The sequence below is a fragment of the Ursus maritimus genome, unplaced genomic scaffold (genome assembly GCF_017311325.1).
Source record: "Ursus maritimus isolate PB19 unplaced genomic scaffold, ASM1731132v1 scaffold_34, whole genome shotgun sequence".
NCBI lineage: Eukaryota > Metazoa > Chordata > Mammalia > Carnivora > Ursidae > Ursus > Ursus maritimus.
The window spans coordinates 11,339,043-11,350,417 of record NW_024426008.1 but is presented as its reverse complement, the minus strand read 5'-3'; positions in this window follow the sequence as shown (position 1 = coordinate 11,350,417).

The window sequence follows — 11,375 nt, the reverse complement described above, 5'->3', positions numbered from 1 at the left end:
GTAGTTTCCCCCAGAATGTGTTTTTCTTTGCTGAACATAACTTGAATCAAATGATGACAAATTTCATATCCCATGGTAGTGCGTGTTCCCATGATAACTTTTGTTCAGAGCAACATAGACATTTTCTCTGTTGCTCAGCTCCTCCGATTTTATATACATTAGAATTAAAACTAAAAGTAGTGGCCAGAAAACTTTCATCAGATTGTCCCCATTTTAAATGTTGCTTTACTGGAGTTCTATTCAGTGCCATTAACCAAGTACCTCTTTACCTACTACAGTTTCATGATTTCATTCTCAGAAAAAATACAGACCCATAACTTCTTGGGTGTTCCATGGTAAAGGGGAAAAGCCTGAAAGAGTAAGCAAAGATTTTTCTAGTTTCCTCTGGAGAGCAGAAGGGAACGGGTCTTATAACTAGTACTGAGGCAAAGCCAGCCTGCCTGTTCTTCCTGCTCACTTACCCATGAGGACCTAGAAATATCTTTTCTTATTTTTGAGTAATGGTCTGCCCATCAACACCTCCCGTCACTTCCTTTGTTTCTAGAATAGGAAGACCCACGATTACAAGAGCAGTCATTTATCGATTGTCTTAGAAGATTGTCTGTATCTAAATAAGGAACATCAGTAGATCACTAGATAAGGAGTCTTTTTAGCATAACATTTTATAATTCTATGTTTGAGTCTATATTCTTTTTTCTTAAACATTACAGAGTCCATAATCTTACTGTATTTGAAAATAATCTTCCCTGAATTCTATTTAACATGTAATGGCTCTCTGTTTGAGAGCTTTAAGCTTCTCCTGGTTGGTAAGGTAGCTGCTATGGGATGAGATCCCGAGTATTGTGTTCCCTTCTCTGTGTTGTAAGCTCTATCCCCAGCCCCTTATTTCTAGCCCAGCATCTGTTCTGGTCCATGAGGATTGTGTAAAGCCCAACAAAGAGTATCTGTCCCCTGCCAACTCTCCTCCGGAAAACTATGATCACTAGAAATAGCAACTTTGATTTCTGGTACAATGAGAAGCTTGCGATTTCTTCACATTTACAGGATACTGTCTGAACCCAAGAGCATGTGCACTTCTCCGTTGGCCTCGCTCTTACTGTGTATGTATTAGCTGCTTTTCCCCTAGTATTAAGACCTTGGGATTTCCCCCAGGTTCAGTTTAATAGAGCCAAGTTATTTTCTGGTCCCTAAATAATCATTAGCTGCTGTAGGCAGTCCTTCCCTGATCCACCCTCCTCCACAATTCTAACCCATGACAAAACTGTCCTGTGGCCTCCAAATAAATAAGAATTTCTTCTTATATAATTTCCATCATGATTATCTTTTTTTTATGATGGTAATAACAGTAAATTTTCCCAGTGAATATGTATGCATCTAGCTTATCTCTTAGAAATATTGTAGTATTTTATTCTTGTCTGAGAAAAAAAATATAGTGCTGAATTTTCTGCACCTTAGTTATTCAGTCATCACTTGCCAGTGTTAAGTGATCCCTCAGGCCAAGCCAAGGTCCTGTATTAAAAAAGGTTGGAACAGGAGATACTAGGCTGGTTTGCCTATAGGAGTTGCAACTGGGTGCTGAATACACTGCAGATAGAAGTAGCCGTTTGGAACTGATGTTTTCCTGTTCCTGCCAACACAATTGAGAGAAATTTGTTTGGGTCAAGATCAATCAAAATCCTCAAGGACAGTGTTTTTCAAACTGTAGGTCCTAACCCGTTAGTGGGCCATAAAACCAGTTTCACAGCTCAAGGCCAGCATATTTTAAAAGTGGAATAGAAATGAAAATAAGAGAACATTGCATGTAACAAGGTTAAATATTATTTTCTGAGATGTTTCCTAAATAGTTTACATACTATGTGTACCGGGTTATAATATAAAACGTTTCCTATTGTGAATTGCAGTTTAAAAACAAAACAAAACAAAAACTCTTGAGAACCTCTGCTGTGGGAGGCATGGCCCAAGCACTGATTGTTGCAACAGTCTGGATTGTGTGGAGCCTGACCTTAGATAAGGAGCAGCAGATGCAGAACTCAGGGACGTCTTCAGATTGTGAGCACTGTCTTTTTCTTTTGAGTGAGAAGACAGGCTGGGTCTTGTTTTGCTTTTTATAAGATATTTTCCTTTCCTGATGCCCTCCGGTACCAGAAAAAGCATAGAAAAGTTAGATCTGCAAACAACACCCAGAAAAATTCACAGGCTTTTAACTAGAGATTCTTTAGCTATAGATATTTTAACCTCTCTCCCAGTAAACATTTTACTAGGATTGGGGACAGAAGTTCTCTCCTTTTATGAATTTGCTCTATCCACCTTCGGTATGGTTCACTGTAAGGTGGTAAAGGCCCTTAAAAATGGGGAGCTTAGCTATAGGTCACACTTTTGTAGGGTCAAAGTACTCGTTCTTAGGAGGGTGCTACACAAATGTCGGTGCAGTTGACGTGAAATAATTGGATTTCCTCATTTCCGTAGATATCCAGTAGAAATAACCTGCATCCCTCATTCAAGGTTCAGGACAAAATTCAATCTGACTTTCTTTGGTGCTATTACCCAGTATCCCCTATAGTTCCTTCATATGCCTTAAAAGAGGGCCGTTCACCCAGTGCTTTGAAATATACTTTTGAAATTATACCTGACTGCTAATGCTGACCAATCAAGTTGGTATTAATCAGTTATAATTTTTATGGTTCGTTGACTTGCTAGTTTTGGCCATTGGCCAGTACAGCTATTAATGGAGACCTTTGCTTGTGCTTCTTTTCTTTTTGCCACAATTGGGGTAAAGGAATACTTGTTTCAGGGTTATTCTGCAAGCAGGCCAGCGCATGGGCTGAGAAGATCCTGGATCCTACTCTATTACAAACTTCCTTCGTGTTTCTTTAATTGAAACCTTTTCTACTTTATTTCCTGTTTTGTAAAATAAATTGTGCCATGTCATTAAAAAAAAAAAGTTTTACTTTAGAAGTATGGATTCTTTTTTTAAAGCATAATAGCATTTTCAAAAAAGTTGATAATTTCGGTTACCCAAAGAGCTACATAACAAATGTAACTTCACATTTTATAGTTTGATATGTGTGTACTTGGACTTTTTATAACCTTATACAATACAAATTAATATGTATTATAGTTTAATGCCGCTATGATATGATCTGTCGATCTGAAAACCCTGTCACTGAACACCACTCAGTAAGTATTGCTCTGAGACCTTAATAATGGGTCCCTTCTAGTGAGGTCCTGTAACAAGAAATCGTGTGAGAGTTAGACAATAAAAAGTCTAATAATCAGAAGAGTATTTAGAACCTGTTGGAAAGCCCCCCTATCCCTTATTATCCCATCATACTTCTCCAGTTAGGGGCTGAAAAACACTCAAAAATGTAGATTACATTGAAATGTTCTCAATATCAACAATTTCATACACTGTCTATTAGAAATTATACCTGGGGCTTGTTTCAAGGTCGGGTAGATTGTTACAGACTTTTTAAAAAGTGATCATCTCTGTATGTGAATATGTGTATGACAAATGAAAATGGATTGTTTAGGGAATGTGCATGTTAAAAATACTTCCTTACTAATTTTTCTATTGACGAAATAGTCTGTGCTTCTTTGGGATGCTTACTATTCTTTGGTAAAAATATGGTTATTATGATGTCAATTTTTAGAATATCTATTTCTGCATCGCTGCCATATTTCCTTCACTTTTGTGTTCCTTATTACCCCTTATGTGGGCTCCTGACCCAATTGCCTGTTATAGTCTCTGCCTTGTTTTTTTTTTTTTTTATGTTGATAATTTATAAACAGAAACATTTATAGTGAAGTTCTTCCCCTTGAAATTGAACTTGGTCTTTTTTTTTTTCCTGCAAGTTGATTAGCCATGCTCACTAATGACTTTTTTCTAAACAAGTATTAATTTTTGCACTTGGTTAGAATTAGATTTCTTGGTCAGATGACTCCTCAGTTTATGTATACTTTTTCAAATAAAATGGGTCAAATAAAATTTTCTGGTCTTCAGTCTGCTTCTGTTTTTAGTTGTTGGGTAGAACCAGAAACATTACCAGTGAGTCCTCCCCTCACCTATCTAAACTCTGCCCTCTTGGGGGCCTAAATAAATGTGTATAACAAACAGATTGGCCAAAGTCCTGATTTTCGTATACAACAGCATTCCAGCCCAGCATGGTCCTTGGGAACTAAAAGCTTGTGGTTAATACTTCATAAATTCTTAAGCAAAGCACCGAGACTGTGCCTCTCGACCTCAGCAACCTTCAGATGGCTCATTTCCTCCAACCTCAGCAACCTTCAGATGGCTCATTTCCTCCGTAAGTAAGGAGCATATTTTGTAAGAAGGGCTAGGAGAGAATTTTTTTACTTGCATAATTAATTAATAGTGGCAGAGATGATTAATTTACCTCTGATATGGGGAGTTCAGCCTTTGCGAGACTTAAGAAAATACTTTGTTATTACTGTCTTTTGTTATGATTTATTAGCTAGCCTTCCTGGTACTAGAATTGATTGAAAGCCATCATTTTCTAACATGCTTTGTCAGCCAAAGGTAAATTAAAAATAACAATAACTCAGTGCTAGCAAGAATTTAAAAAACAAAATCCTACATTAATTCCCTCTATTACTGGTGGTCTTGAGCGCTTAGCATTAGATAACTGATGGTCAGAAGCAGTTCCTCCCTGATCTTGAGTGCATGGTGTGTTTCCCCTCCTCCCCATGGTTCTGCTTTTTGTTTGTTCCATCTCTGTACTCCCTTGGGCAAAGTTATCGTGGCTCTTTTCTTCCTAGACCTTCACTGTTCCAGCTAATTTTTAACATTTTGTCAGGTTCCAGAAAAACTGTTGCTTTGCATTCATTGCCTGAGGGAAGGCTGGCTTTTACAGCTTAATGTTGCTGTGGTAGAATCCCGAGCTGTAAGAATAATTCCTGTTTTTTCCAGCATTGATGCTCTTCTGCTCTGTACTAGCTTCACACTTGGAAGTGTTCCAACAGAATGAGAACCCGACTGTCCTCTAGCTGGCTAATACAAACGCCCAGTTGCAGTTACAGGAACGCTGACACATTGTTCCATAACAAGCGAAACTCCCTGGGTAGGTTTTGTAGACTGATTGGAGAGAAGACTTATCATACCTTAAATCCCTAAGTGACATGCTTGTGTGTGTATTTGTACATGTGCTCATACTTTCAAATAAAAAGCAGAAACAAAACCCATATTGGGCCTCTAGTTTGAAGTATTCTGCGCTTCCCAGGTGGTCCTGCTTCTGTTTTATCGGGCCAGCTACTAAGGGAGCTCCAACACAACACGATGATGGATACAGAATACCTCAAAAAGGAGGATGAAGGGGAGTAAAAGATGCCACCACAAAGCATGCCTCTTTGGCATAAGGATTGTTTTTAAGAACAGACACAGGAAAAGCAGAAGTTACCTTTTGTAAGGGACATTTATAAGCAAATCTCCATTTGTAAGGGTGTCTCTCTCTGTATTAAAAGAAGGATGACTCTCCATCACAAGAAACTCTTAATCCGTGGAGAAGGAGCCCAACTTACATCTGCATAGCGACCTTACCATACTTTTCCTGGTAACCTCCCATAACTGGCCTTCCCCACCCCCAACATCTTTCTCGTGTTGGGGGGGGGGGAGAGGTAAGGTGATACCCTGGGCCATTTCAGAGGGTTACTCAGTTTTTCTGGGTTTCTCCCATGTTTACAGGAGGTCGACGTGTTATTGAACTGTTTTTCTTCTGTTAATCTGTCTTTTATTACAGGGGTAGGATCCACCCAAGAACCTAGAAAGGGATTGGGAAAATTATTTTTCCTCCCCTACAGTTTGGTGACTCATGATGGGACTTGCTAAAACAGCGTACTCCCTCTGGAGCCTGCAGACAGGACCCTGGAAAACTGGCAGAAGCTGGCAGAGGGTAAGAAGTCTTACCGACATCAGCTCTCCTAGCTCCCGCTCTGTGCCTAGTTGAGAGGAAGGGAAGATTTCACCTTCTTCATCCTTTACAAATTTACATTAGCAGGAGAAAATATTTGTATGAACAGTTCTTTGTGTTTAGAGATTCTGGTAAAGATTCTTGTTATGAGTACCCTTGTTTTCTGTCGATCCCTTTCGTTCCAGAGTCCGGTCATTGTTCTCTGTTGTCTCTTTTGTCATAAAGAGGAGAACGATAGGCCAGAGGTTTTCCTTTCATTTTTGTTTGTGTCTTGAGAGCTTGGCTTTTTGACCAGTGAGAATACTCACCGTGGTCTCCACTAGAGGGAAGATGCAAGTATGGGTTTATATGTGGCAGCCAGTCAAATACGGCTGGGGATCCAAGACAGAAGTGAGAAGCGGCGTTCTCTCTATCCCACTGTGTCAGCTCTCAGGGGGGGTTTGTCTTAGGGGTTCCCAGTCCATAAGGGGCCTGTCGTCCCAACCTTCATTGTCTCAGTGCCAGAACAGTCCCATTCCAGTAGCATACGTCTGATGTCACAGATTAGCAGGTCTGGGACTAGAGGTGTCTCACGTTCTCATGGGAAGCAAGAGATATCCTTTCACTACATCATTCTTACTGCCTGTGACAAGGGAAGGTCTTTGGTTTCTTAGGCTAACCCAAAGAGTGAACTTCCTGGATCTTTTAAGGACTGCATCTTTTCCAACCAAGGGTTGGACACCTCTTGTCTGCCCAAAGGGGCACCTCTTGCATCCACGGTTAAGCCATAAAAAAAGCTCATGTGTTTGAGTCCCTATGGAGATTAATACAAGATTCTACTCATCAATAGCCAGATGATGGATCCTTTGAATTGGAAATACTTAAATGTTTAAAAAAAAATTTAGAGGTTTCTCGGTCTAAATGGATGTCTTATGGTATTTGTGGAATGATAAATTGAAAAGAGGACATGAAGGAATATAGCATCCATTCTTAAGGACTCTCTTAAGATGAAGTTACAAAGCTCCTCTTATCTCCACTTTCAGAAAATTCTATCAGATTTAGAGAAGAAGTAGATCAGGGGCCATTCACAACCCTATTCACAGGGACCTTGACTGGCTGCTCAGGGGTCGTCTTCCCACCTGTGTTTATGTTGTAGTGATCAGACAAGCCAGCCAGCTCCCTCACAGAGGCAATGGATGGCCAGAACTCTCCCAGGCCTTCCTGCAAATGATCAGGAAACGGATTGGCTAAGGCTGATGTTCAGTGACTGATAAAAGCAATAGTAGAGTCTTTTCCCCCTAAAGTGAATTGGTCCAAGGTTGGATTATACACTCAAAAGAGGAGAGCATTCAGAGGTTCTTGTTGAACGCTTTATATACGCTTTACCAAGGCATACTGCATTAAACCCTGAAGTTCCTGGACATAGGAATCTTTTGACTTCCCTCTTAGTTGGAATGGAAGTCTTCCCCAATAATGATATAAAGAAGCAAATTGAAGATAATGTAGTTAGATAGGTGTGTCAGCCCCACAATATCATTCGGGCTCCCCTACTCCCTTGAGGAATTAGAAATACTATCTTTTGTCTTACAAATCTTTACAAAACTAGAAATGCAGTTCTAGAATACATAGTCCATCCATCCTTACCAATCCCAAAACCTCCCCCTCTTCATCTCAGAATGCTTGCAGATATTGTATTAGATTGGGATATTGGAAATAGAATTGTTCTGCACCCAAGAAAAGGAAAAATTTTAATAGTAATTACTCTAGACTTCTGATAATAGGCAACTATGCCCCAAACCCCTTGGAGACAACTTGGATACTTTCCCTGTGCCTTTAATGTACATCTTCTACCCCCATCGTCTCTGGGATCTGAGAGCCATCTCTTTGAAATGAAGACTTTAGGGAGATGATTCTCATCAGAAGGGAAAAAGGACCTATTTGGAAATTGGGCACTCTTAAAAAAAAGGTGTCTTCCATACAAATCTTGCTTAGCCATCTGAGCCATAAGTAAACTTATTCCATCTGCCAGAAACACATTTTGGGTCCAGCTGTTCTTTTATAATCTGAGTTATGTGCTATTGTACCTGATTCACAGTTAAAATGTTACAGTGATAGGTATAAAGTCTCTGTCTGTGTTTATGTGTGTCTGTGTGTGTTGTAAATACGGTATTTTTCTATCTCCAGATGGTATTACCAAAATTAATTTGTAAACCAGCTCTACTTAATTCGCTCAGAAATAAGTGCTTATATGAATTAAGCATTTCTAGACTCAGAAGTACAGAAACTAACCCAAATGTTTTCCAAGTTCATATGATCTAGAAAAATATTCAGTAAAAGAAAAAGCTAGTTTAATGTAGTTTAATTGAAATAGGTATGCTTTCAAGATTGTCAGCTTTGGATGTAATGCAGACATACAGCTTTTATTCTACTGGGTTTATTAGTCAAATGAGTTCCTGTTATCTCTGTTACAAAACCTGTCAGCAAAATAACAGGATGATGGCCATAATGTCTCATGAAATATTTAGAAGTAATCTCAATATGATTAAGAACAAGTGAATTAAGTAGATTTAAGTGGGATTAAAGTTTATGAATGAAATTTTCAACAATGATGTTTTATAACATATGTCTACTTTAAAATAGCTTTCAAAATCTTTTTGGTAATTTTAATCCATAAAATTTTCCAAAGTTAAATGATGGAAATTATCTAAATTTCCAAATGTGATAAAATACTGAAACATCACTGAATGTAGGTTTATCTACTTTTGGCTTAATACAGAGAAACTAAACATATTTGGGTCTGTTAGTAAATGTCTTGTGCCACATTGAAAAATTATACTGTGAAGCAGCATATGCTTCTAGAAATTATGAAATGTATTCATAAATTTGCCAAACTACAGTTGATAACTGCTGCTTAGTTTTAGAAATTAAGGTTTCAGAGGGTTGGGAATTAAAATTACTAGAAATAGTAAGGAAAACCTCTCTGTATGCAAGATGTGGTTTGCGTTAAGAAAAGATATGAGGTACAAAGATGCATTTCTGTTACAGGAAAGAGAAGTTGTGTTCTAGAGTAGAATGAGTTGTTTCAGAAGAGGAAGAGAGTAAGGGAAAACTGATTGGATATAGAAAGTTGGAAAGAGAAAACCTTGTGTAATTAAGCTAGCTAAAATGGAATGAATTCATAAATGTGTAAAGATAAACTTGACTATCAGTAGTATACTTGTGTAAAACTAAAGCTTGGTTTTCTTCCATCTGCTAAAGGTGTAACTGAACCAACTTGAGTTTGCTCCTTGGCCAGTCACAGGTAAACACTATACCAGGTTGAGTTGTCGCACAAAGCAAAATTTATTTGCAGCGAAAAAGGAGTTCATGGGGAGTAACTAAAAAGCTGTGACTCCCTGAGCAAGGGTGGATGAGTTCCTTTTATTTAGGGTTAGGATGAATATTTAAAAAGGGGGATCTCTTGGGGTGCCTGTGTGGCTCCATCCATTAAGTGTCTGACTCTTGATCGGCTCAGGTCATGATCTCAAGGTCATGTGATCGAGCCCCTGGTCAGGCTCTGCACCGGGCATGGAGCCTTGCTTCAGATTCTCTCTCTCTCCCTTTCCCCACGTCATGGGCACATGCTCACTTGCTCTCTTGCTCAAATAAAAAAAAAACAAAAAAACAAAAAACACCTCTAAAAAGGGGATCTCTTGTCATCATATATGGAGGCAGGCATAAGATCCCACATGCACCTTAAGGAAAGATGCCTACGCCACATTGTACGTTACGTCAATGAGGCTTGTGCTCCTTGTTAGGTGGAGATTTTAGTATTACAATGAGGTAAAGGTTGTTGGTCACTCTAGAGGTCACTCCATGGTCCATCTGCTCAGGTGCGAGCCAGGGGTTAAGCTGAAACAGGTCTGGGTGGTCTGGGCCTGCTGGAGGTCTTACCAGGGCAGTTGCTGTGCTATTGCCTGAGGGGCGATTTCGGTTCCCATTTGCCTGAGTTAAGAGACAAACGGGAAAGAAGAGCCTAAGGAAAAATGTAGGACAAAGGATGGTGAGTACAGGCCAGGCGGCAGTAAAAGTCTAGCTCATAAGAAAGGGAGCAAGTTCTCTCGGACTTTTGGTCTGCTCCTGATAAACTGTAAAAGGTTTCTGTCTTTTAAGTAAGCGGACCAGAAAGCAAAAGATTTTGTGTTCTACTGAAATAATTTCCTGTGTTTCGGATTATCTCTATCAGGTCTTTGATTACTTAAGAAAACTGAGTCTTCTCAATATGAAGAGCCAAGTTTTGCTCACAACTAGTAACCTTCTGTATTTGCCTTTAAAATCTTTCGTCACTTTGGTTAAATAGGTAACCAAGTATTGTTTCCTAATTCTAGTCAAGTGTTCAAAACTACTGATATTTTAAAGAGCTGAAATTCAAATTCTAAATGAAGTCTTTCTGACCTTGAACTAAGTAGGGATATTCCAGAGGGCCCTTGGAACATCTCGAGATTTCTCTCTTTCCTTATAAAAAGAGCTATTAAACAAATTCGACTTTTGTTAAATTACATGGGAAGCACTGGCAAATAAGTGATGCTAATCTTCGTTTAGGTTGTATTTGTATAGGTACATGTTATTAACATAAAAGTTCCAGAAGTTGTAATTCCTAGAAATCTGTTATGGTATGTTACCACTTGTAATTCTACTTATTATCTTAAAATAGTATGTTACAGAAATAACCAAATGTTCTTAACTGTATTATAGTGAACTCTCACCAGATCTTTAATCATGGCCATTTTTAAAGTGTCTTGCCGTGTACAGAAGCTATTGTTTTGCTTTTGCAAAACTCCATCTTCAGAGAGATTCACGGAAAGGACTCCCGACAAGTACAGGTTTGCGGTAACTTTCAAATCCTATCACTGAACTTACAAAACTCTATGGAAAAAGTGGAATTATAAAATTGCTAGTGAAAGATCAGGATCAACGAGAGTTACATGGGACTGAATGAACGGTTGAGGATGATTTTAAGACTTTGTTCGAAGTGCTTTTCTCTTAAGCTACCTATGACTTACAGCAGTTTGGTAAAGTACACATTAATGAACAAGATGAAACAAGTACTTTTTCTCCCTACCTGATCCCTTCAGAATTTGGAAACTCATAGCCATTCTTATTTTCATGGTAATACAGTTATTTGTATAAGTTCAATAAGCATCTGTTCTTGTAAGAGGACATAGTTAGAAACACTGGTTATATTACCACGACTTTGAGTGGAATGTTGTATTTGCAAACGTCCACAGAATCGGACGTGACTGTGAAGTTTGAAGAAGGTTCGGTTGACTTTATGGAGTTAGCATAGCCCTCTTACAGGGTTCCAGGCAGCCTTACCAGGCGAGTGAGAAAGGGGACTTCCTGGCAGATGCAGGGACCTTAGAATATTTGGGGGATCTTAAGAGAGGAACTAACCCAAATCCATAGGTACTGTAGGCAAAATGGGGGAAGATC